The 25289-nt window shown below is 41.1% G+C and overlaps 1 protein-coding gene across 6 annotated transcripts in view; it reads left to right on the forward strand.

Annotated features, from left to right (window-relative positions):
- The window catches only part of LOC112311277 (zinc finger BED domain-containing protein 4), a 266073-nt gene that overhangs the window by 47097 nt on the left and 193687 nt on the right, over positions 1 to 25289 (forward strand). For 2 of the 6 annotated variants that reach the window (XR_008425927.2, XR_008425924.2), the window contains one exon: positions 227 to 870. The exons of 2 other annotated variants lie outside the window; for them this stretch is intronic. The gene's annotated coding sequence lies outside the window, so the exon portion shown is untranslated. Of the gene's footprint in view, positions 1 to 226; positions 871 to 16357; positions 16443 to 25289 lie in introns of those variants that run through there. 2 more of the 6 variants (XR_006656721.3, XR_008425926.1) reach the window with 2 other exon arrangements.

The raw sequence follows: 25289 nt of genomic DNA on the forward strand, positions 1-25289 counted from the left end.
AAAGGATGCCTGTACTATTATTTAGAATTCAGTAGCAGGAGTTTTCAAAAACTAAACATTCTATGTTGCCAGAACCATAAGTCTATGATAAATCATTTCCAGTTATTTAAAAATGAATCATATAATGTGGACTAATTTCAGTGTGTCATTTATATGCAATGTATGTTAGAATGTGAAAAATTTGGGGATTAAAAATCTAATTACTTCCTTGTTTTAAACTACCCAGAAACGAGGCTTCCAGCCAAGATGGAGGCATAGGTGGACACACTGTGCCTCCTCGCAGAATCAAAAGAAGGACAACAACAATTTAAAAACAAAAATCAACCAGAAATGACAGAAAATCGAACTGTATGGAATCTGACAACCAAGGAGATAAAGAAGAAACATTCATCCAGACTGGTAGGAGGGGCAGAAATGGGCAGCCGGGGCGGAGAGTACTCACAGCAAGGTGGCGGCTGGTGGACCCAGTGAGGTGGTGGATTGTGGAACGGAGCAGGCAAGGCTGCAGCTGTCAGACCCCACAGGGTGGAGGCTGGAAGACCCTGTGGCCCCACATTCGTGCACAGATAAACCAAGAGGAATCGAGGGGGAGTGAAACAGACCTCTCAACCCAGGACTCCAGCACCGGGAAATAAAGCCTCAAACCTCTGATTGAAAACACCTGTGGGGGTTGAGGCGGCAGCAGGAGAAACTCCCAGCCTCACAGGAGAGTTCATTGGAGAGACCCACAGGGGCCGAGAGTGTGCACAAGCCCACCCACTCGGGAATCAGCACCACAGGGGCCCAATTTGGTTGTGGGTAGCAGAGGGAGTGATTGAAATCTGGCAGAGAGTGGAGCAAGCACCATTGCTCCCTGTTGGCCCCTCCCCCACGTACAGCATCACAGCGCAATGACCAGTGTTACCCCGCCCAGGTCAACACCTAAGGCTCTGCCCCTTTACGTAACAGGCGCACTGAGACCAAAAAAAAAAAAAAAAAAAAAAAGGCCCAAATGACAGAACACTTCAAAGCTCCAGAAATAATACAAATAAGCAGCGAACAGATAGTCAACCTATCAGATGCACAGTTCAAAACGCTGGTGATAAGGATGCTCACAGAATTGGTTGAATCTGTTCGAAAACCAGATGAAAAAATGAAGGCTATGCTAAGAGAGACAAAGGAAAATGTACAGGGAACCAATAGTGATGGGAAGGAAACTGGGACTCAAATCAACAGTGTGGACCAGAAGGAACAAAGAAACATCCAACCAGAAAAGAAGGAAGAAACAAGAATTCGGAAAAATGAGGAAAGGCTTAGAAACTTCCAGGACATCTTGAAACGTTCCAACATCCGAATTTTAGGGGTGCCAGAAGGAGAAGAGGAAGAACGAAAAATTGAAAACTTATTTGAACAAATAATGAAGGAGAACTTTCCTAATCTGGCAAAGGAAATACACTTCCAGGAAGTCCAGGAAGCTCAGAGAGTCCCAAAGAAGCTGGACCCAAGGAGGAACATACCAAGGCACATCATCATTACATTACCAAAGATTAAGCAGAAGGAGAGGATCTTAGAAGCAGCAAGAGAAAAGGACACAGTTACCTACAAAGGAGTTCCCATAACACTTTCAGCTGATTTCTCCAAAGAGACCTTACAGGCAAGAAGGGGCTGGCAAGAAGTATTCCAAGTCATGAAAGGCAAGGACCTACGTCCAAGATTACTCTATCCAGCAAAGCTATCATTTAGAAAGGAAGGGCAGATAAAGTGCTTCTCAGATAAGGTCAAGTTAAAGGAGTTCATCATCACCAAGCTCTTATTACATGAAATATTAAAGGGATTTATCTAAGACAAAGATAAAAAATATGAACAGTAAAAATGACAGCAAACCCACAGTTATTAACAACCACACCTAAAACCAAAACGAAAGCAATCTAAGCAAACAACTAGCACAGGAACAGAACCACAGAAATGTAGATCACATGGAGGGTTATCAACAGGGGAGTGGGAGGGGAGAGAGTGGGAAAGGTACAGAGAATAAGTAGCATAAATGGTAGGTAGAAAATAGACAGGGGGAGGGTAAGAATAGTATAGGGAATGTAGAAGCAAAGAACTTATAAGTATGACCCATGGACATGAACTAGAGGGGGGGGGGGGGATGTGGGAGAAAGCGGGTGGGCAGGATGGAGTGGAGTGAGGGGGCGAAATGGGACAACTGTAATAGCATAATCAATAAATATATTTTTTAAAAAACCAACAGAAAAAAACTACCCATAAACTATTCTTTCTAAATTTGCATTGGAAATTTCTGTTTTGATTTTTTTGATTAATATTTGACTTTTAAATTTTTTATTCATTTATTTTTATTAGTTATTGTATTATTTTTCCATATGAACAAATGTAAAGCTCCTTTTACCTACTCTGAATATGCTAGCACCTAATATTCAGAGGAGTTCTTTTTTTTTTTAAGGTTATTTATTTTTTTATTTTTAGAGAGAGAGGAGGGGAGGGAGAAGGAGAGGAAGAGAAACATCAATGTGTGGTTGCCTCTCACATAGTGCCCACTGGGGACCTGGCCTGCAACCCAGGCATGTGCCTGACTGGGAATTGAACTGGTGACCCTTTGGTTCACAGCCCAAGCTCAATTCACTGAGCAACACCAGCCAGGGCTCACAGAAGTTCTTTTTTTAATCATTCTTTTATTGTTGTTTGAATACAGTTTTCTCCATTTTCCCACCACCACTTTCCCCACCCAACCTACCCCCACCTCTCACCCTCAATATTTTTTAGTCTTTTTCAATACAGCTGCTCTACCTGGTGTTTCTCTCTACTTTGCCTTCCAGCTCACTAATTTGGTCCTCTGCTTCATCCAGCCTGCTTGTAATTCCTTCTTGTGTATTTTTTATTTCAGAAATTGTAGTCTTCATTTCCTGGTTCTGTTTATAGTTTCTACATCCTTTTCCAAACTGCTGTTGTAGTTACCACTCAGTTCCTCGTAGTTGTCACTGAGTTGCTTGAACATCTTTATAACCCTTCTTTTGAATTCTATATCTGATCATTTGTTTGCATCCATTATATTTAGCTCTTTTACTGGGGAATCTTCCATTAGTTTTGATTGCAGCCTCTTTCTTTGTCTCCCCATTTTAGGTGACTCTTTTTGTTTGTTTCTGTGATTCCTAGTGCTGTGCTCCTCCAGGTGTCTTCATAGAGTAAACGTCTGTGGTAGGGTTCTGTGGGATTCAGTGGTGTGGTCTCTTTGATGTGCATGTCTGAATGCTCTAGAGTTGCCTTTTTTTCTGTTTGTGTGGGCTCTGTTGTTGTACTTAGGCTTTTCCTGTTGGTGGCTCCTTTGTTGGTGGGTACTGCCCTCCAGCAAGTTTTCTGGTATTCACAATTCCTACCTCGACTTGTATGCTGTTGTATGGTTGTTGGTTAACAAAGCAGTATTACCAGACAACCAAATTATGCCAGCAAAAAGAACCCCCCTTGTGTGAGACTTCCCACATCAGGAGTCTCAATCACAATTAAACTATGATTAATAAAGGTGAAGCGTGATTGTGGATATTATAAGACATGGCCATGGGAATATGAGATGACTAAAAGAGGGGAAAATGTCATGTTTTAAGAGGCAGGAAAATTTATAAGAGTTGGGATAGAACCAAGGTGAGGAAAGGGAGAGAACAATGTTTACAACATATGTAAAACATGAAAGGGGAATGTGAACAATGGGGTATGAAGAGAGAAAAGTATATTATGAGGTTTGAAGTAAAATTGAAAAGGTACTATACCAATGGGAGCAAACTTTCAGAAAAACCACTGCTGGGACTATGGCAATGACAGCTGAATAAAATTTAATAAAGGTGGAATGGGAAAAAGAATATGTAGAAAAGTTAAATATGAATATGAGAGGTCTACAGTAAATAAAAATGATTTTGAAAGGATGGAGGAAGTAAACTAATAAGAGTAAGGAATAAAACCCAGGTTGAGAGTAGGGGATAAAATAAAAAAAAGGAGAGAGAAAACAATGAAATAATATTCCTCACTCAACTGATCAAGTGCAGGGCAAAGGCAAAATGGAGTAAGACAGTGGGAGATTATTCTATGGGATTTAAAGTACAAGCAAGTAGTGAACAAATAGGAGTTCCTTTGGAGAAGTACAGCAATAACCATGATATTTTACCCAATTAGCCACTGTTTATAAAAGGTGAAAAGGAAATAAGCTTCTTATTAGATGGGAAAAAGAATGTGACCTGACTTAAGAAAAAAGAATGCTTATGCAAGGATAGATAGAGAAGAAATAGTGAGAGTAAAGGATAGAAACTTGGCATAGTGTGAGAGAAAATAAAGTTGACCACAGCAGTAATAAAGCTCAGGATGTTGGTTAATTGGATTAAGACCAGCAAAATGGTACTGTGTGGGATTTGGAATAACAATAGTATTATATATATGGTGAATAAAAAGAATAAAAAGTAAAAGATCAAGAGTAGTGTGTTATTTGGAATACAAGAGAAGTGAAAGTAGAAAAAGTAAAATGCAATATTAAAGGGAGAATAAAAACCCCAATAATACAATAAAAATACCCCCCCCCAAAAAACTAAATAAGCAGAATAAGAGAAATAAAGACAAAACATGCAAGTTCTGAAGGATAGCAAAGTGAAATTTGTCTCAGCTTTTGGTGTTCACCTTCTGACTTTTTTTTCCCAATCAGCTTTTTATTTTATTTTTAAAAAAAATATATTTATTGATTATGCTATTACAGTTGTCCCATTCCCCCCCCCACTCCACTCCATCCTGCCCACCCCCCTCCCTCCCACATTCCCCCCTCATAGTTCATGTCCATGAGTCATACTTATAAGTTCTTTGGCTTCTACATTTCCTACACTATTTTTACCCTCCCCCTGTCTATTTTCCACCTATTATCTATGCTACTTATTCTCTGTACCTTTCCCCCCCCTTCCCCTCCCACTCCCTTATTGACAACCCTCATGTTCTAGTTGTTTGCCTAGTTTGCTCTCGTTTTTGTTTTATGTGTGGTCGTTAATAACTGTGAGTTTGTTGTCATTTTTACTGTTCCTATTTTTGATCTTCTTTTTCTTAGGTAACTCCCTTTAACATTTCATATAATAAGGGCTTGGTGATGATGAACTTCTTTAACTTGACCTTATCTGAGAAGCACTTTATCTTCCCTTCCATTCTAAATGATAGCTTTGCTGGATACAGTAATCTTGGATGTAGGTCCTTGCGTTTAATCTTTGGTAATGTAATGATGATGTGCCTTGGTGTGTTCCTCCTTGGGTCCAGCTTCTTTGGGACTCTCTGAGCTTCCTGGACTTCCCAGAAGTCTATTTCCATTGCCAGATCGGGGAAGTTCTCCATTATTTGTTCAAATAAGTTTTCAATTTTTTGTTCTTCCTCTTCTCCTTCTGGCACCCCTATAATTCGGATGTTGGAACGTTTCAAGATGTCCTGGATGTTCCTAAGCCTCTCCTCATTTTTCCAAGTTCTTGTTTCTTCATTCTTTTCTGGTTGGATGTTTCTTTCTTCCTTCTGGTTCATACCATTGATTTGAGTCCCAGTTTCCTTCTCATCACTATTGGTTCCCTGTGCATTTTCCTTTGTTTCTCTTAGCATAGGCTTCATTTTTTCATCTGGTTTTCGAACAGATTCAACCAAGTCTGTGAGCATATTGATAACCAGTGCTTTGAACTGTGCATCCGATAGGTTGGCTCTCTCTCCCTCGCTTAGTTGTATTTTTTCTGGAGCTTTGACGTGTTCTGTCATTTGGGCCATTTTTGTTTGTTTGTTTGTTTGTCTTGGCTCGTCTGTTACTTAAAGGGGCGGAGCCTTAAGTGTTCACCGGGGTGGGGTAATGCTGGTCGCTGGGCTGTGACGCTGTACGTGGGGGAGGGGCCGAGTGGGAGCAGTGGCGCCCGCCTCACTCTCCTCCGGATTTCAATCTTTCACTCCAATACCCAATCAAACTGGGCCCCTCTGGTGCTGGTTCCCGAGTAAGTGGGCCTGTGCACACTCTAGGCCCCTGTGGGTCTCTCCAACAACCTCTCCTGTGAGGCTGGGAGTCTCTCCTGCTGCCGCCCCAACCCCCAGGGGCGCTTTCAATCAGAGGTTTGAGGCTTTATTTCCCCGAGCTGGAGCCCTGGGTTGCGCGGTCTGCTTCGATGCCCGCCGTTTGTCAGGTTTATCTGTGGGCGAATGTGGTGCCGCAGGGTGCTACCCGCCACTCTGCCTGCCCCACTCTCCGCCACTCTGAGTCCGGCCCTCTGGGTTTATCTGTGCAAATGTGGGTCTGCAGGGTCTGCTAGTGCTCGGACTGCCTGCGCCATTTGTCCCACACTCCGCCAGTCTCAGTCCCGCCACAGCCACGTGAGTCCTCTCCACCCTGGTGCCCGTCTCCGCCCCTCCTACCAGTCTGGATGAGTGTTTATTTTCTATTTCCTTGGTGTCGGTCCCCCTTGCTGTTCGATTCTCTGTCAGTTCTGGTTGTGCGAGGAGGCGCAGTGTGTCTACCTACGCCGCCATCTTGGTTCCTCTCTACCTTCTGACTTCTTAATAGATTCATCTCAATTTTCTCAAAGTTGCTGGTCTTATTTTTTGACTCTTGCTGATTTCAAACCTTTCAAGATGACGTTTCAGGTCTTCCCAGATCCTGCAGGCAGAAGAAGCTGGGCTCCATTTTTTTCCTTTACTGTGGTTCTGCAAGGATGGGGGCTGAGTTTGGGCTACAGTAATCACAGGTGCCCAGTTTCCAGCCCACTCCCTTAGAGCACTGTTTGGCCCACACTGTCCACTCTGCACATTTGGCCAGGCTGCACCAAGAATCCACCTCGTTTTGCAACTCTTTGATCAGTCTATGAGGTACACTAAGTGGGAGCAAATCGTGTCCAACCTCCTCCCTCTTTGATGGCTTGGCTGCTGTGCCTGTGTGACGTCCCAGCAAGCATCTCAGGTTCCTTATTGAAAAATATCTCTCCGGGTGTGCTGCCTCTCTGTGCCCTTGATGCCCCAGTTTGATCAACCTTTGAGGTGCCCTGAGTGGGAGAAAATTGCACCCACACTTCTGAGGGTTATGAACATTTAGTAGACTCTGATGAATCAGCCACCCCTCAGGTAGTAAGGAAAAACTATTGGTGGTCTAACTCAGCCATCTTACAGAACTCTCTCACCAGGGAGACATCATTTCTCAAAGAGGTGACATCTTATCCACAGTGCCAACAATGACAGTGCAGGGCAAGCACTGTGTATGGCTACACCTTCTCCCCCACGTGAAACTGAGTGCCCCCAGTGAGGAAGTTGGGAAACATATGAAGAAAACAGAAAACATATTCACCACTACAATGGGATATATGATGCATTGCTTAATGAGAGTCATTAATTTAGAGAATATTTAGGATTGAGAAAAGAGAGACTTCTGGCAAGATGGAGGCATAGGTAGATACACTTTGCCTCCTCACACAACCAAAAGAAGGACAACAACAACAATAATAAAATACCCAGAACTGCTAGAAAATTGAACTGTATGGAAGTCTGACAACCAAGGAGTTAAAGAAGAAACATTCATCTAAACTGGTAGCAGAGGAACTGAGTGAAAGCCAATGGAGAGTTGAGCAAGCAGCATTGTTTCCTTTCAGCCTCCTCCCCTATGACACAGTGACTGGGTTGCCCTGCCCTAAGGCTCTGCCCCTTACTATGTAACAGGCAAGTGGAGACAAAAATATATGGCCCAAATGAAAGAACAGATCAAAGCACCAGAAAAAGTACAACTAAGTGATGAAGAGATAGCTAACCTATCAGACGCAGAGTTCAAAACACTAGGAATCAGGATGCTCACAGAAATAGTTGAGTATGGATGCAAAATAAAGAAGTGAAGGCTATACAAAGGGAAATAAAGAAAAATATACAGGGAATGAACAATGAAGGGAGGGAAACTTGGATTCAAATCAATGGTTTGGAGTAGAAGGAAGAAATAAACATTCAACCAGAACAGATTGAAGAAAAAATGAATTTAAAAAAATGAGGAGAGGCTTTGGAACCTCCTAAACGACTTCAAATATTCCAACATCTGAATCGTAAGGGTGCCAGAAGGAGAAGAGGAAGAAAAAGAAATTGAAAACTTATTTGAAAATATAAGGAAGAAGAACTTCCCTAATCTGGCAAAGGAAATAGACTTCCAGGAAGTCCAGGAAGCTCAGAGTCCAAAGAGTTGGACCCAAGGAAGCACACACCAAAGCACATCATGATTACATTACCCAAGATTAAAGATAAGAAAAGAATCTTAAAAGTAGCAGGAGAAGAAGGAGACAGTAACCTACAGAGGAGTTCCCATAAAGCTACCAGCTGATTTCTCAAAAGAAACCTTGCAGGCAAGAAGGGGCTGGGAAAGAAGTATTTGAAGTCATGAAAGGCAAGGACTCCAAGGACTCCAAGTAATCCAAGATTAGTCTACCCAGCAAAGCTATCATTTAAAGGGACAGATAAGGTCAAGTTAGAGGACTTCATCATCACCAAGCCCTTATTATATGAAATGTTAAAGCGGCTTATCTAAGAAAAAGAAGATAAAAAATATGAACAGTAAAATTACAACAAAGTCACAACTATCAACAACCAAACCTAAAAAAACAAAAATAAAAAACAAAAAATGAACTAAACAAACAACTAGAACAGGGACAGATTTACAGAAATAGAGATCACATGGAGGTTATCAGCAGGCAAGGGGAGGGAGAAAATTCGGTAAAGTTACAGAGGAAAGGAAGCATAAATGGTAGGTACAAAATAGACAGGGGGAAATTAAGAATAGTATGGGAAATGGAGAAGCCAAAGAACTTATGTGTATGACCCTTGGACATGAACTAAGGTGGGGGAATGGTAGTGGGAGAGGAAGTACACAGCAGAGGGGAATAAAGAGGAGACAAAATGGGACAGCTGTAATAGCATAATCAATAAAATATATATTTTTTAAAAGGTTAAGAAAAGATCAAGGTCATACTCTTAAAATAAAAGTGAGTGCTGTGGAATGCTCAGTCCTCCAGAAAATGTAATTATGTATTTAGTGATTTGCCACTGTGCAAGAAAATTCTAAATGACCTTAAATCATGTAGCTCATATATGAAAGAAAGTTGATAAAGATTTCTCCACATTTAACAATTCTAAGAAATAAAAAAGGAAAACATTGTCCATAAATTGTGAAGCTGTAAGTTTTTACCTAGAAAGAAAAGATTTAAATTATCTTTCTATTCTCTACATAGCAAATACTATTAAAATATTGTTTTCATAAGGAAAGGAAGTCAAAGATAAACCAATAAAATGTGGAAAACATGCAAAGGTGTCAGGTTGTTAACTAATAAAAATATGTTGCTAGATTTTGTGATGTTTCTGGTATTTGCCAATCACTGTAGCCTAACCACCAAGGACCTGGCCATCCATACTCCTTGTCATTCTGAATTTTTCCAACTTGCTTTCTCTTCACGAGTATTTGATAGACCAGGAATTTCTCAGAGTTGTCTGAACAAACATGACATCAGATTTCAGGGCAAATACCTCCATGGCAAAGATAATAAGAAAAAGCAGCAAGGGTATCCTTAAATGGGGGCGTTATTTTGGTTCACATGAGATTATTGTGGGCTTAAAAGGGAAGCTCAAAGTCTGCATTGTGTCATGAAAAGAATAAGTTTCTGAAAAAAGAAAACAAACTTCTCTCCCACATAACTACTCTCTCTCCTTCAGATCTTTTTTTTTTTTTCCTCCAACAAAAGGAAGAGACATTAATGATAATGGGCAAACAAATAGTCAATGTAAATACTAGGTAGCTCTGAGAAACAAAGACTTGTGGAAATACTTCCTGTTTTGTTCTGAGATGTTTCAGTTTACCTTGTCACCACTTTAACTAACATTATGAAGAATTTTATGCAGGCAACATAGTTTGAAATATTAGAAATAATGTTATTTAGCTCATTAGGTTTTAGTTTTCCCAACTGCAATATGAAGAGTTAGAACAAAATGATTTCCAAGGTCCTTCTATAGAACTAACATTTTATGATTTCGAACTAATAATGTTAACATTATTTTGATACTTAATTAACTTTTCTTTTGTTCATAGTTTTAAGTGTCTTGCAATCAAGTCAACCGGCATTGATTAAATACTAACAGGGCATGTAACTCAGAAAAGTACTTTTTTGTAGGACACAATTGTGTTCTTGAAAATGTGGATGAAATATATATTTTTAAATGAATCAACATTTGTTTTATATATACCATAAGATTTTCTGCTTTCAAGAATCCTGTGATGAAGCTTTTTGAACAGTTTACTTATCTAGTATGTCAAATTCAATTTTCTTTAAAAACAAAAGGAGGTATGGTAATACTGAATGCTTGCACTGCACTCAATCTCATTTTCCAAAGGATAGCATTAAGGCACATTGAGGTTGCTGATCAGTAAGGGCAGTCCCAGGACCAAGACAAGAACTCTGGGCACACACCCCGACACCAATGTCTCACATGTCTTTCCTGGTTAGTTTTCCTGAGAATTAATGTGTTAATGTGCCCACATGATGGACTTTCACTAAACACGCTGAGGTCTGAGACGCCAAGTACCCTCTGGGCAACATTTCATGAAAAAAGATAACCTCCTGGATGCTGTTGTCATATTGTGATGAGACTGTTTGACAGTGCAATGACACTCCAGGTGTATGTTTTCCCAAATTAAAACCATTTATTTATAGACGTACAGAAGGAAAATAAACCTCACTCTGCTGCAGACTTCTTAGTAGCCTCTCTGTTTTTCAATATAACCCAGTCCCCCCTCCCATTTTTAGTTGACAAGAAAGCACAGTTGGTGGACTGGCTGGCTCCAAGTTTCCAAGGAGTGTTAGGTGGAAGGTTAGGTCAACAGGAGGGAGATATTTGCTTCTTCATGTTCTTCCTTGGGCTTCAGTTCTAGGTGAGGACCATACAAACAGGGAGCAGATCTCCTTCCTCACATCACTTGCATTAGGGGTAAGTCTTTAGTATTATTAGAAGTATAAAGCCAATATTTCTTATCATACCTATATGAGGTACTTTCTCATGCATCATTCTCCAGCATAGGGCTCTTGACTCTGTTTTCCTCTCAGAAAATATTTTTTCCCTTATAATATTTTCACTTCTTGGTCCCTTGTAGTGATATAGTTCTGCTCAGCTTTTTACTCTAGGGAAGAGAGAACAGTGTGGCACTTCTGTGTTCTAAGTGATGAAGAGGTGGAAAGCATATTGATGGCAAAGCCTAAATAATTTCAAGAAATGTACTTGACAATAAGATTCTATTAAGTGCTAGAAACTGCTTTTTTTTTTTTTTTTGCTTTTGTCCCATTTATTTCATTGCTTTTGTGTTACTTTCCAATGTTTTCTCACACACTGAAAGACACCAGGGTGGGGCATATGTGGGAGGATGTTACAGACTTGCTTGGCTTTGGTGCACACATTTCCACCTATATTCCAAGGGTAGGCTGACAAATGTGATCTAGTCATGTGAACTGAGAGATGAGAAAATAGGTTTTACAAGCATTCAGCCAGGCTCCATCCCAGGAAATGTGATAGAGCAAGGCTAGGCTACTCAATAAGTGCGTATTTACTGCTGGTGATTGTGTGTACCCTAGGCCAGAGGCAGGAAATATGCGGTAAAGTAAAGCACACAGTTTAGAGGCAGAGTCCACTCTCAGTTCCTCTCAGGGCTGCATGGTATGGAACTCCTGCTAGTGATGTGAGCAGAGCAGTAGGGTAGAGAGGAGGGGAACACCAGCCCCCTGGCCTTAGGGAAAATTTCACAAGAGGTTGCTTTTAAATGAGTTTGTGAAGGGTGAGCATGCTTTGTGAGGAGAAGAAAGGGGCAGTAGGTATGAGTAGAGGGATATGCCTGAGCTGGGCAAAGGTAGAAGGTGAGCCAATGTGAATGGGACTGAGGCCACAGAGTGAGTTGGGGGAGATGGTGTGGAACTGGTCTTTTGAGCATAAATGGTAGGGAATACCTAGGAACAGGTCACTGCTGAAGGTTGAGGGACAGAGAAATGACATGATTGAATCCATGTTACAGGCAGTAGGTTCCAGTGGCATGTGGAGAGTGAAGGGAAGGTTGGAGAATCATGGGGAGTCAGGGAGCCCGGTGAGGAACCTGCTTCAATACCCCAGGGAAAAGTCAATCAGAGGAGATGGTTAGGAAAAGGTGGTTCAAGATTTCTTAAGGGATTTGATGGCTGATTTGATGTGGCAGGTGAAGGTCTTGGCACTTTGATTCTCTCTGTTAGCCCCCATTCTGCCAGCTCTCCCACCCTAAAATGCTAATTTTAATGTTGGTAATTACAACAGATAATGTTTTTCATTTCTCTTCTGATTTACCACTAAGAAATCTCTCCTGTGTGGAAAAGTAAAGGTGATGCTGCAAATAAAAACATTTTTGAATTTTGTTCTAAATGCTTTCCAGGACATTATTAATTGGACCTGACTTAACTGGGCAAACTCATCATCAGAATAAATTTAATAGCATTTACTAAGTAAACACTAGGCACTGTTTTGACTTCACATGTATCAACTCATTTAATCTTCACAATAACCCAATAAGGAAGGTGCTGCCAGAAAAAAATTACCCAAAGTTAGAATGAAGCAAAATTATGGACAACATATACTTTCAATATACTAGGGCAAAGGCTGTACTAGGATTTACTTGAGGAAAGTCCTTGTTTTGCCTCATTGTTTAAAATCTTGATCAATAACTGTGAGTTTGCTGTCATTTTTACTGTTCATATTTTTGATCTTCTTTTTCTTAGATAAATCCCTTTAACATTTCATATAATAAGGGCTTGGTGATGATGAACTCCTTTAAGTTCACCTTATCTGAGAAGTACTTTATCTGCCCTTCCATTCTAAATGATAGTTTGATAGCTGGATAGAGTAATCTTGAATGTAGATCCTTGCCTTTCATGACTTGGAATACTTCTTGCCAGCCCCTTCTTGCCTGTAAGGTCTGTTTGGAGAAATCAGCTGAAAGTGTTATGGGAACTCCTTTGTAGGTAACTGTGTCCTTTTCTCTTGCTGCTTCTAAGATCCTCTCCTTCTGCTTAATCTTTGGTAATGTAATGATGATGTGCCTTGGTGTGTTCCTCCTTGGGTCCAGCTTCTTTGGGACTCTCTGAGCTTCCTAGACTTCCTGGAAGTGTATTTCCTTTGCCAGATTAGGGAAGTTCTCCTTCATTATTTGTTCAAATAAGTTTTCAATTTTTTGTTCTAAAACAAAAACAAAAGCAGACTAAGGAAACAACTAGAACAGGAACAGAACCACAGAAATGGAGATCACATGGAGGGTTATCAACAGGGGAGTGGGAGGGGGAGAGAGGGGGACAGGTATGGAGAATAAGTAGCATAAATGGTAGGTAGAAAATAGACGGGGGGCGGGTAAGAATAGTATAGGAAATGTAGAAGCCAAAGAATTTATATGTATGACCCATGGGCATAAACTGTAGCGCGGCGGGAATGTGGGAAGGAGAGGGTGGGCAGGATGGAGTGAAGGGGGGAAATGGGACAACTATAATAGCATAATCAATAAATATATTAAAACCATCTTGATCAAAGTTCCAAGGTTTATGGAAGTCACTTGTGAATTTGAAGACTTTGAATCAAGAGATTTATAAATATTTTTTCACGAGTGAAACAACATAACTCTAATGATTTATGGTAATGTTGGACATTACCCAGATTATATTTAACCCAAAAATCTCCTAGTATTTCTTTATCAAACTACTTATAATACCTTAGCTTCTCAGATGTTTTTAAACTAATCTTAACATTTTATTAGTCTTTTTCATTATTAATGAGTTAATATTATTATCCCCTTCTTATAGATGAATAAACTGTATAGACAAAGAAACATTAGGGGACTTTCCCAAGGTCAAAGAGATGCAAGTGTTAGAACTGAGATTTAGTTAGAACTAAGGTAGGATAGGTCCAGGAAAGTCTCCTTATTTACTCACTGTTTTTTACTTTTCTGAATTTCTCCTACTGAATCCAAGGGTTCTTTTTTTCATTTAATGAACATTTACTGAGCTGCTACTGTGTGTCAAGTTCTAGATTAATCTAGTTCATGGTAAATAGCGTTAATGTTGTATAGTAAAAGCTTAAAAATAAGCTCTCTTCCATGAGTTCAGGCTCTAAAAATAACAAGTCAAGGAGACTTCTAGGAATTTGTATAATTTGTCCTGTCCTTTTTATTGGAGTCTTATGGTTGTCTATGCATATGGCAAAGCAAGTGTGCTTGCCATCAGAAGATGGAGGAGCCAGAAGAGGTAAAATCAGGCATCTTCGTGATGAGGTTAAGGCTCATGTGAAATTCCAACATCCAGGTTACTTCTAGAACCTTAGGGCCATGCAATTCATATTTCAAAAACTGGATATGCAAAATGATCCTGCCAAATCTTCATCATGAGTGATCTGCTTCTAAATCATTTTGTGGCTACCTTCGATTTCCACACCTAATTCTTATCTTAATTTTGGTCCTTTATGTAGAATCTTTACAAGCAATTATAGTCAGTGTTTTTTTTTTTTTTTTAATCTCAGTAGTTACTATGTTCTATTTTTGTTTTAATGGTATCTTAGCCTTTAGGTGATAAAAACATAGGATAAGGTGATGCAGATCCCAGCCCGCAGGATTTGGTGCTGTGGCTGCAATATACAAATACACACAGACTACAGAAATCCTGTGGAGGAAAAGGGATGGCATGGCCACTCTCTAAGTGAGAGAGGGCAAGAGGGCTAGAGAGAGCCCAAGAGAGAGAGAGCCGAGCCCCGCCTGGACAGGCTTCTATTGTTTTTCTGGGCACATTACACAGAGGATGGTCCTCACTTACTATGCACAGGTTCACCACAGGTGATTACCTTTTAAGGACAAAAAAGGACAGAATACTGTTAATTACTTCAAAGACAAGGATGTTACAGCTCGAGGGGTAAACTGCTCACACTCCATACTTGGGTGGTTTAGCACAGATTTTAGGAAGATGAAGATAGACAGTAAATATTTGCTGCCTCATTTCAGTGTGAGGGAGCTTTAGCAAGAGCAAGTCTCATAGCAGTCAAGGTACAATGCAGGCCTGATTTCCCGCTGGAGAACCTATCCATGGACGTGGGTCCTGCCCGCCAACCTCGTTCCCCACTGGCTTTTCCGAGTGGGGGTTGAGCCACATTTCCCACGCTTGGAACAGTTCCCCACAATAAGGGGTCTGGGATAGCTGTGGCCACACCTATAATACCAATTCACTGTTCTCTGAGAACATGTAGAAAATGGTGGTGTATTCTCCACTTAGCCTAACCAACAGTGATGAGATGTCTAATTTGCCATTTAGCTTCAGTTCCTAATCCCCCAGAGGTTGCCAAATGTTTTGGATGACTTTTTCTATGGCTGGAGATGAAGCTGTAATGACCATTCAATACTCTAATTTACAGATTCCAATTTCCAGTTTCCAGTGGTTTATGTTGACTCCCAAATCTATCACCATATTTGCCTTCTAATATAGCAAAACTCTAGGAGCAAACTCCCCTTCAACCTTGAAATCAATAAACTCTATGGAAATAACATTATACTAGCTGCCATTATTATTAACTGTCATGTATTCTAAGTTAATGAAATACCTCAAGATATTAAATGACCGAAATGCTACTGAGTGTTTGATCCCATTCCTGATTGCTGGTACATCTATATTTGTGTCTCACTTGTTCCAAACCAAAATGCTAGTGACATAAGAGTCCTGGCATTTCTAGAATACATGATGTAAACTGAGTGGTGGTTCTTTCTCTTCCTATTACTGGCACAAATAGAAGCACAATTCTGTTAAACCTGGAAAAGAACAAGTAGTCCCCAACTGTCCTCCACTAGGAAAGTGCTAATGTGCACATCTGAAGACTGCCATTTCATAGGCAGTTACAGTTCACCCAGAGCTGTAGGACAGGTAGGAGTATAAATCATTTACTTTTATAATGCCTTTAACTGTTTACACAGATCCAGGGAAGGGGTTATATGGCAAGGATCCAGGGAAGGAGTTTGAACAACTTGTTTGATTCCCTATTGCAGATCAGAGAAAGAATGCCTCGACAATTCAAGTGACTTTTCTGAGGTCACCACTAGGGAGAAGTGCCAGATCAGTGATGAGGGTCCAGACTCTTTCATTCAGTGGCAAACTAATCTATCTGTGAGGGTCTCTGGGACTAGCTACAATTTGTGCCTACAGGAAATTGTCCTTGAACTCTTCTGAGCGTGACCTGCTCTGTGGAAGGAAATGTGCTTTACGTAGTTGAGGTACATAGGTCTTTATTGAAGAAAATGTGCTTGAAAATTCCCATTGCTCCTCTTCCTTAGAGATGAGAACAAGCTAAGGAAGCCAAGTGAAGGTATGAAGTGAGCATCCCAGGAGAATCAATAACCAGCCCAATTTAAGGAGGATGTGCAACTGTAAGGTCAGTGTGTTTGACTTTAATGGGACATACCCAGCTGCATATATCTATCATGACTTATGGGCCTCTAAGAGGCTGTTAAAAGCATCTGGTCTCGAGGGACCAATATTCTAAAGTAAGCATGTAGAAAAAAAAAATCCCTTAAAAAATTTTTTTTTTAATTTTTATTGTTATTCAATTACAGTTGTATGCCTTTTCTCCCCATCCCTCCACCCCACCCCAGCTGAACCCACCTCCCTCCCCCACGTCCACCCTCAACCTTGGTTTTGTCCATGTGTCCTTTATAGTACTTCCTGTAATCCCCTCTTCCCACTTTCCGACCCCCCACCGAGCTATTGTTAGATTGTTCTTAACTTCAATGTCTCTGATTATATTTTGTTTGCTTTTTTCATCTATTGATTATGTTCCAGTTAAAGGTGAGATCATATGGTATTTGTCCCTCACCACCGGGCTTATTTCACTTAGCATAATGCTCTCCAGTTTCATCCATGCTGTTGCAAAGGGTATAAGCTCCTTCTTTCTCTCTGCTGCGTAGAATTCCATTGTGTAAATATACCATAGTTTTTGGATCCACTCGTTTGCTGATGGGCACTTAGGTTGCTTCCAGTACTTGGCTATTGTAAATTGTGCTGCTATGAACATTGGGGTGCACAGGTTCTTATGGATTGGTGTTTCGGGGTTCTTAGGGTATGATTCCAGCAGCGGAATGCTGGGTCAAAGGGCAGTTCCATTTCTAGTTTTCTGAGGAAAGTCCATACTGTTTTCCACAGTGGCCTCACCAGTCTGCATTCCCACCAACAGTGCACTAGGGTTCCCTTTTCTCCGCACCCTCTCCAACATTTGTTTGTGGATTGGTTTATGTTGGCCACTCTGACTGGTGTGAGATGGTACCTCATTGTGGTTTTAATTTGCACCTCTCTGATGGCTAGTGATGCTGAGCATCTTTTCATATGTCTCTGGCCCCTCTGTATGTCTTCCTTGGAGAAGTGTCTATTCAAGTCCTTTCCCCATTTTTTAATTGGGTTGTTTGTCTTCCTGGAGTGGAGTTGTGTGAGTTCTTTATATATTTTGGAGATCAGGCCCTTGTCTGAGGTATCATTAGCAAATATGTTTTCCTATACTGTTGGTTCTCTTTGTAATTTGGTGCTGTTTTCTTTAGCCACGCAGAAGCTTTTTATTTTGATGAGGTCCCATTTGTTTATTCTTTCCTTTATGTCCCTTGTTTTAGGGGATGTGTCTGTGAGGATGTTGCTGCGTGGAATGTCTGAGATTTTCCTGCCGATGTTTTCCTCCAGGACTTTTATGGTGTTACGACTTATATTTAAGTCTTTTATATATCTTGAGTTTATTTTCGTGTATGCCGTAAGTTGGTGATCGAGTTTCATTTTTTTGCACGTAGCTGTCCAGATCTCCCAACACCATTTGTTGAAGCGGCTATATTTGCTCCATTTTATGCTCCTGCCTCCTTTGTCAAATATTAATTGACCGTAAAGGCTTGAGTTCAAATCTGGGCTCTGTGTTCTGTTCTATTGGTCTATGTGCCTGTTTTTATGCCAGTACCAGGTTGTTGATTACCGTGGCTTGTAATACAGTTTGATATCAGGTATTGTGATCCCTCCTGCTTTGTTCTTCTTTCTTAAAATTGCTGCAGCTATTCCGGGTCATTTATGGTTCCATATTAATTTCTGAAATGTTTGTTCTATATCTGTGAAATATGTCATGGATACTCCAATAGGGATTGCATTGAATCTATAAATTGCTTTGGGTAGTATGGCCATTTTGATGATGTTAATTCTTCCAATCCATGAGCATGGTACATGCTTCCATTTGTTTGTGTCTTCCTTAATTTCTTTCTTCAGTGTTGTGTAGTTTTTTGAGTACAGGTCTTTTACCTCCTTGGTTAGGTTGTTTCCTAGGTACTTTATTTTTCTTGTTGCTATATCAAATGGGATTTTTTTCCTGATTTCTGTTTCTGCAGATTCGTTTTTGGTGTACAGGAATGCCTTCGATTTCTGAGTATTAACTTTGTATCTTGGTGTTTTGACAAATTCATTTATTAGGATGAGTAGTTTTGTGGTGGAGTCTATAGGATTTTGCATGTACACTTTCATGTCATCTGCAAACAGTGACAGTTTCATTTCCTCCTTTCCAATTTGGATGCCTTTTATTGCTTTTTCTTGTCTGATTGCTGCGGCTAGGACTTCCAGTACTATGTTGAATAGGAGTGGTGAGAGAGGGCATCCTTGTCTTGTTCCTGATCTTAGTGGGAAAGTTCTAAGTTTTTGTCCATTGAGTGTGATGTTGGCTGTAGGTCTCTCATATATGGCCTTTATTATGTTGAGGAATGCTCCCTTTATTCCCACTTTGCTGAGTGTTTTTATCAGATATGGGTGCTGTATCTTATCAAATGCTTTTTCCGCATCTATTGATATGATCATGTGATTTTTGTCTTTGCAGTTATTGATGTGATGTATTATGTTTATTGATTTCCACATATTGTACCATCCTTGCATCCCTGGGATGAATCCCACTTGGTCATGGTGTATGATCTTTTTAATGTATTGCTGGATGCGGTTTGCCAATATTGTGTTGAGAATTTTCGCGTGTATGTTCATCAGCGATATTGGCCTGAAGTTTTCTTTCTTCATTGTGTCTTTATCTGGTTTTGGGAATAGAATGATGCTGGCTTCATAAAAAGAATTTGGGACTCTTCCATCAGTTTGGATTTTTTTCGAATAGTCTGTGAAGGATAGGGGTTAACTCTTCCTTAAATGCTTTGTAGAATTCTCCTGTGAAACCATCTGGTCCAGGGCTTTTGTGTGTTGGGAGTTTTTTGATGACTGCTTCAATTTAGTCTGCTGTTATTGGTCTGTTCAGGTTTTCTGCTTCTTCTTCATTCAGTTTGGAAGATTATATTTTTCTAGAAATGTGTCCATTTCATCTAGGTTTTCATATTTCTTAGCATACAGTTCTTCGTAACAATTTCTTAGAATCCTTTGTATTTCTGTGGTATCAGTTGTAATCTCTCCTCTTTCATTTCTAATTGTGTTTATTTGGATCCTCTCTCTTTTTTTCTTGATGAGCCTACTTAAAGGCTTGTCAATTTTGTTTATCTTTTTGAAGAACCAGCTCCTGGATTCATTGATCCTTAGAATTGTGCTTTTAGTCTCTATGTCATTTAACTCTGCTCTGATCTTGGTTATTTCCTTCCTTCTGCTTGCTCTGGGCTGTCTTTGTTGTTGTTCCTCCAGTTCTTGTAGGCATAGGGTTAGGTTGTTTGTTTGAACTATTTCTATCTTCTTAAGGTAGGCCTGTATTGCTATGAACTTCCCTCTCAGGACTGCCTTTGCTGTATCCCATAGGTTTTGGGTTGTTGTGAGTTCATTTTCATTTGTTTCCAGGAAGTTTTTGATTTCTTCCCTAATCTCATTCTTGACCCATTCATTGTTTAATGGCATGATATTCAGTCTCCTTGATTTCGAGTGTTTTGGGTTTTTTCCTTTGGAGTTGGTTTCAACTTTCAGTCCCTTGTGGTCAGAGAAAATGCTTGATATGATTTCAATTTTCTTGAATTTGTTGAGTCTTGCTATCTGTCCTATCATGTGGTCTATCTTTGAAAAAGTTCCATAGACACTTGAAAAGAATGTGTATTTTGCTTCTTTGGGATGAAAAGCTCTCTATATATCAGTTAAGTCCATTTCCTCTAGGGTATTGTTAAGTGACACAATATCCTTGTTGATATTTTGTTTGGAAGACCTGTCCATTTTTGACAGTGGGGTGTTAAAGTCCCCTACTCTAATTGTGTTGCTGTCAATATCTTTCTTGAAATCCTCCAAGATTTTCTTTATGTATTTGGGTGCTCCTATGTTGGGTGCATATATATTTACAATGTTTATGTCTTCTTGGTGGATTCTTCCTTTGAGTACTATGAAGTGACCTTCTGGGTCTCTCTTTATGGCCCTTCTTTGGAAGTCTATTTTGTCTGATATAAGTATTGCTACCCCTGCTTTTTTTTTCCTGTCTATTTGCTTGGACAATTTGTTTCCAGCCTTTCATTATCAGTCTGTGTAAGTCTTTTGTCCTGAGATGGGTCTCTTGTAGGCAAGATATGTGTGAGTCATGTTTTCTTGTCCATTCAGCTATTCTATGTCTTTTGATTGGAGCATTTAATCCATTTATGTTTAAGGTTATTATCGATAGGTAGTTATTCATTGCCTTTATTCCTACCTGTGTTCCTCTGTCTTTCTCTTTTCCTTCCTTTCCTTAAAGCAGTCCCTTTAGCATCTCTTGCAGAGCTGGTTTGGTGGAGCTGTATTCTTTTAGACTTCTTTTGTCTGTGAAACTCTTCATTTGGACTTCTATCTTGATTGAGAGCCTTGCTGGGTAAAGTAGTCTTGGTTGCAGGCCTCTGGTTCTCATTACTTGGAATTATTTTTGCCATTCTCTTCTGTCTTGGAGCGTTTCCATTGAGAAGTCAGTTGCTAACCTTATTGGGGCTCCCTGTATGTTACTTCGTTTTTCTCCCTTGCTGCCTTTAAGATCCTCTCTTTGTCTTGGAAATTTGCCATTTTAATTATGATGTGTCTTGCAGTGGGTCTCTTTGGGTTCCTCTTGCTTGGGACTCTCTGTGTTTCGTGGATTTGGGTGACTTTTTTCTCATCAGATTAGGGAAGTTTTCCAAGATTAGTTTTTCAAACAGGTTTTCTATGTCTTGCTCTTCTTCTTCTCCTTCTGGTATTCCTATTATACGGATATTGTTACGTTTCATGTTGTCCTGCATTTCCCTTATTACCTCTTCATTCTTTCTCAGCCTCTTTTGCTTTTCTTGCTCTTTCTGGGTGTTTTTTTCTACTTTGTCCTCCAGCTCACTGATCCCATCCTCTGCTTCATTAAGTCTGCTTTTCATTCCTTCTACTGTGTTCTTCAATTCAGAAATTGTATTCTTCATTTCCTCTTGGCCCTTGTTGATAGTTTCTATTTCCTTTTTCATGTTGATATAGTTTGGAGTGAGTTCATTGTACTTTCCTGTAGTTTCTGGTAGTTCTCTGTGAGCTCAGAGACCTCAGAGAGCTTCCTGATGACCATTGCTTTGAACGCAGTATCTGATAGTTGACTTGCGTCTTTTTCAGTTAGCATTCTTTCTAAGGCTTCCTCCTTTTCTTTCATTTGGGAATTGTTTCTTGGTCTTCCCATTGTTTGTGAGACTCTTCTTGTTAGCCTCTGCTTCTTAAATTGATTTATTCTGACTCCCTGGGTTTGTGGTATGAACTTCTATGGTAGAATGCCAATGGGATTCAGTGGTGCTGTCTCCTTAATCTCCTGTGCTCACTCGTCTTGAGCTGACGTTTATGGGTGTAACACAGTCTTACTGTGGTCTGTTCAGCACTGCAGGTTTTCTTGTATCACCTGTTGGAAAAAGAGGAATGGGGGCAAAAAATAAAAAATAAAAAACTGAAGGAGGGAAAAAGGGAATAGAAAAGGAAAGGAAGGAAGGGAGTAGGAATAAAGAAAGATCAGAGGCAAGATAAGAAGGAATTTTTTAACAAAAATTAAAACAACAGAATAAATAAAAGAAGGCAGTAAGAAGGAATAAAAAAGGTAAAGGATGGAAGGAAGAAGGAATAAAAAACGAAAGAAGGACAGAAAGGAAGAAGGAATTCAGGGGGAAAGAAGGAAAGAAAAAAGAAGAAAAGAAAAAAAAAAACGGTCTTCTGCTGGCTTTAAACTGGTCCGGTTAGTTCTGCTGGTCTGTGGAACGGGAAGGGGTGGTTGGAAGGATTGGTTTCACTTTTCTACCTTCCTGAGCCACACTCTTCGCTGTTGTTCAGCCTTCTGTCTAGTTCCTCCGGGTCCTTCTGCTTCCCACTAGGCGTTTATTTCGCCAGCTGTGCTGTCCTTGATTTGCACCAATTAGGGGCAACTCACATTCCACCTTCTTGCTCTTTGCTGTCTTAGATGCTAGGGGCTTTCGGTGCTGCTTTGGGGTAGTTCAGCCCCCTACCGGGTCGAGTCTTTCTGGGGAATGCAGTCTCTCCTAGCCCAGCAGCTCCCCTCTGCTGGGGGTTCTGCCTTCCTCCTAGAGAGCCAGTAGGCCCTGCAGAGTTCTTTGGGCAGGGGCTACGTCGGACTTTTTTAGAACTAGTGCTTTTGGCTGTGGTTGCCTGCAGGCAGCCAGGCCGTTGATGGGGTGGTGTGACCGATCTCCGCTTTGGACTTCAGTTGGTTGCCGATCCCCTACTTTGGGTCTGTGGGCGGGGGGGGGGGGGGGGGGGGGGGGGGGGGGCAGCCAGCTACTGATCTGGTTGCATGCTCACCCAGGCGCTTTTTGTCTCTGCTCCCAGGCAGCTGGGCCCTTATCTTGGCGCCCGCCCACCAGGGGTTTCAGGTGTGGGCCCCAGGCCACTGACTGGGGTATGCACCCACTGGGCACTTTGGGTCTGGTGCCCAGGCAGCTGGGCCACTTATCAGGGCTCACGCTCACCCGGGGTTTCAGGTGTGGGCCCCTGGAGGCGCGCCAGCCAGGCTTCAGGTGAGCACTGGGGCTGCTTTTCCGTGCTCACAGTCCAGGGCTGAGGGGGGCGGGGCGCCAGAGGCCACGGCTGCTGTGGAGAGTTCTCTAACTAGCTATTACGTGCCTCTATTTTCTTTTCCTTTTTGAGAAATTCTTCCTATTCAAGCCCCCCTGGTCCAAACAAGCACCTGGCTGCTCACACAGCCCAGCTTGGCTCTCTCCCAAGAATCCTGCAGCAGACCCTGCGCCCCGGCCGGGTCTTCAGTCGCCCTCCTCCGTGCGCTGGTCCAGGGATCTTATTGTCCTTAAGCACTCTTCTTACCGTCTGATCTTTCGATGTTCTCTATCTTTGGTCTCTGATCTTCATATATGCTGGAATACTGTTGGCTGTTCGCTCTGCTCCTCAGATCAGCTAGGTATTTCACTGGCGTTGAGGAGAAGTGGACTCCGCTCCCACCTATCTCGCCGCCATCTTCCTGTTGTCAAAAAAATCCTGTTTTAATATGTGAAATGAACTCATGATCGGACCAGAAAGAATTTTTACTCAACATGAACACATTGATAAGCCAAACAGCAGAAGTGTTTCCAAAGCACTTTAAGTGGGTGTTTGATTAACATGTTAGAGCTCACAGCAGCTCCAGAGCACTTCTGGAAATTTTCTATTTCCACTTTGAAGAAAAAGCCGTTAGTTGGACAAAATATGGGAGTGCATTCCTAAATTGAAGGTGGAGATTATGGTTTTGTGATGACACTTTACAGCAGGAAGTGGCAAGTTCTGAAAAACAGGGAATGATAGATTTGTGGTCCTTATTCTGGCAGGAACAGTAACAGCAATGGCCCAGGGTACCTGGCAATGCTTCCACATGTGTTCAGTTGGGCACAATGTGAGCCCGCATTGGGAGGGGTCTATGGCAGGATTGAAAAGGCAGCTGCTGGGGATGAGTATGGGACAGTGGGTATATACAAAGCGTCTGTTTCTGGTGTAGATGTCAGATTACTCACCTCAGTCCGTCAGTACATCTGCAGCATCTTGTATTGAATTTGGTGACCTCCTATTTTCTTTTTTTTTAAGATTTTATTTATTTATTTTTAGACAGAGGGGAATGGAGGGAAAAAAGAGAGGGAGAGAAGTATCAGTGTGTAGTTGTTTCCTGCATGCCCCCTACGAGGGACCTGGCACACAACCCAGACATGTGCCATGAATGGGAATTGAACCAGTGATCCTTTGGTTTGCAGGCTTATGCTCAATACACTGAGCCACACCACCCAAGGCTACTTCCTTTTTACCTTCCTGCTACCTGTTTGGAGGACACTTGCCTGCACGACCACAATGTATTCATCCTCCTCTGAGAGGTTTCCCATAAGGAAGGGTAGCCCTTCCCCAAAGTAAGAAGAGAAACTCTGTTGGTCTAAGGGAATCACAGTGGTCCCACTCCATTACTAATGAATGATAGTACAGAATTATTACAAGTGAGAGTGAGATGGATTGGGACCAATTTAGGCCAGAGAGTGGAATACATGTAAGGAATAGATGACATAGCCTGGAAAAGTAGGTTAGAATCAAGTTACAGGATGCTTTAAAAAATTTTTTTTTATGGGATGCTTTAAATAACAGGTTAAGAAATTTACATTTTGTTCAGTGCCATTGTTTGGGTTCAGATGCTTTATTTGGGAGGTGATCATAGGGGCATAAGGGAAGAAGAAGAGATAGTGAAATTGAAAGGCAGAGAAGCCAATGAAATGTTTTATAGTGAGTAATTTACTGATGTGGGCAACTGGTGCTCAATCTTGCTGGACTCTGAGAAACTAAAGAGATGCTTTAGAAGGATGAGGACACTGAGAGATTAAGCCAATGACTCCCAATCCACTTGGGCTGAGGGCTGTCCTCAGGGTGTTGATTTTCACCAAATTTTGGGGTATAAGTCTAGCAGGACAAGCTCCCTTGATGCTGGAGGAAACTTTCAGTAAAAGAGAAGAGATGAGGTCTTTAAGGTGGAGAATTGTCCTGGGTACTGTACCCCATGACTTCTTGGGAAATAAGGGGGCATGGGCCCAGGGAATCAACAGCATTCCTTACATTTGTAAATTAATGGGAAACACAAATTTTTTTTTAATTGGTAAAAGGCATGATTACATGTTTCTTTAAAAAGATTGCTTTTGTCTGTCACCGTCTGGCTTATTGCAATTAGCATAATGCTCTCCAGTTCAATCCATGCTGTTGCAAAGGGTATAAGCTCCTTCTTTCTCTCTGCTGCATAGAATTTCATTGTGTCAATGTACCATAGTTTTTGGATCCACTCATTTGCTGATGGGCACTTAGGTTGCT

Source organism: Desmodus rotundus, chromosome 13 (assembly GCF_022682495.2).
Source record: "Desmodus rotundus isolate HL8 chromosome 13, HLdesRot8A.1, whole genome shotgun sequence".
Lineage (NCBI taxonomy): Eukaryota > Metazoa > Chordata > Mammalia > Chiroptera > Phyllostomidae > Desmodus > Desmodus rotundus.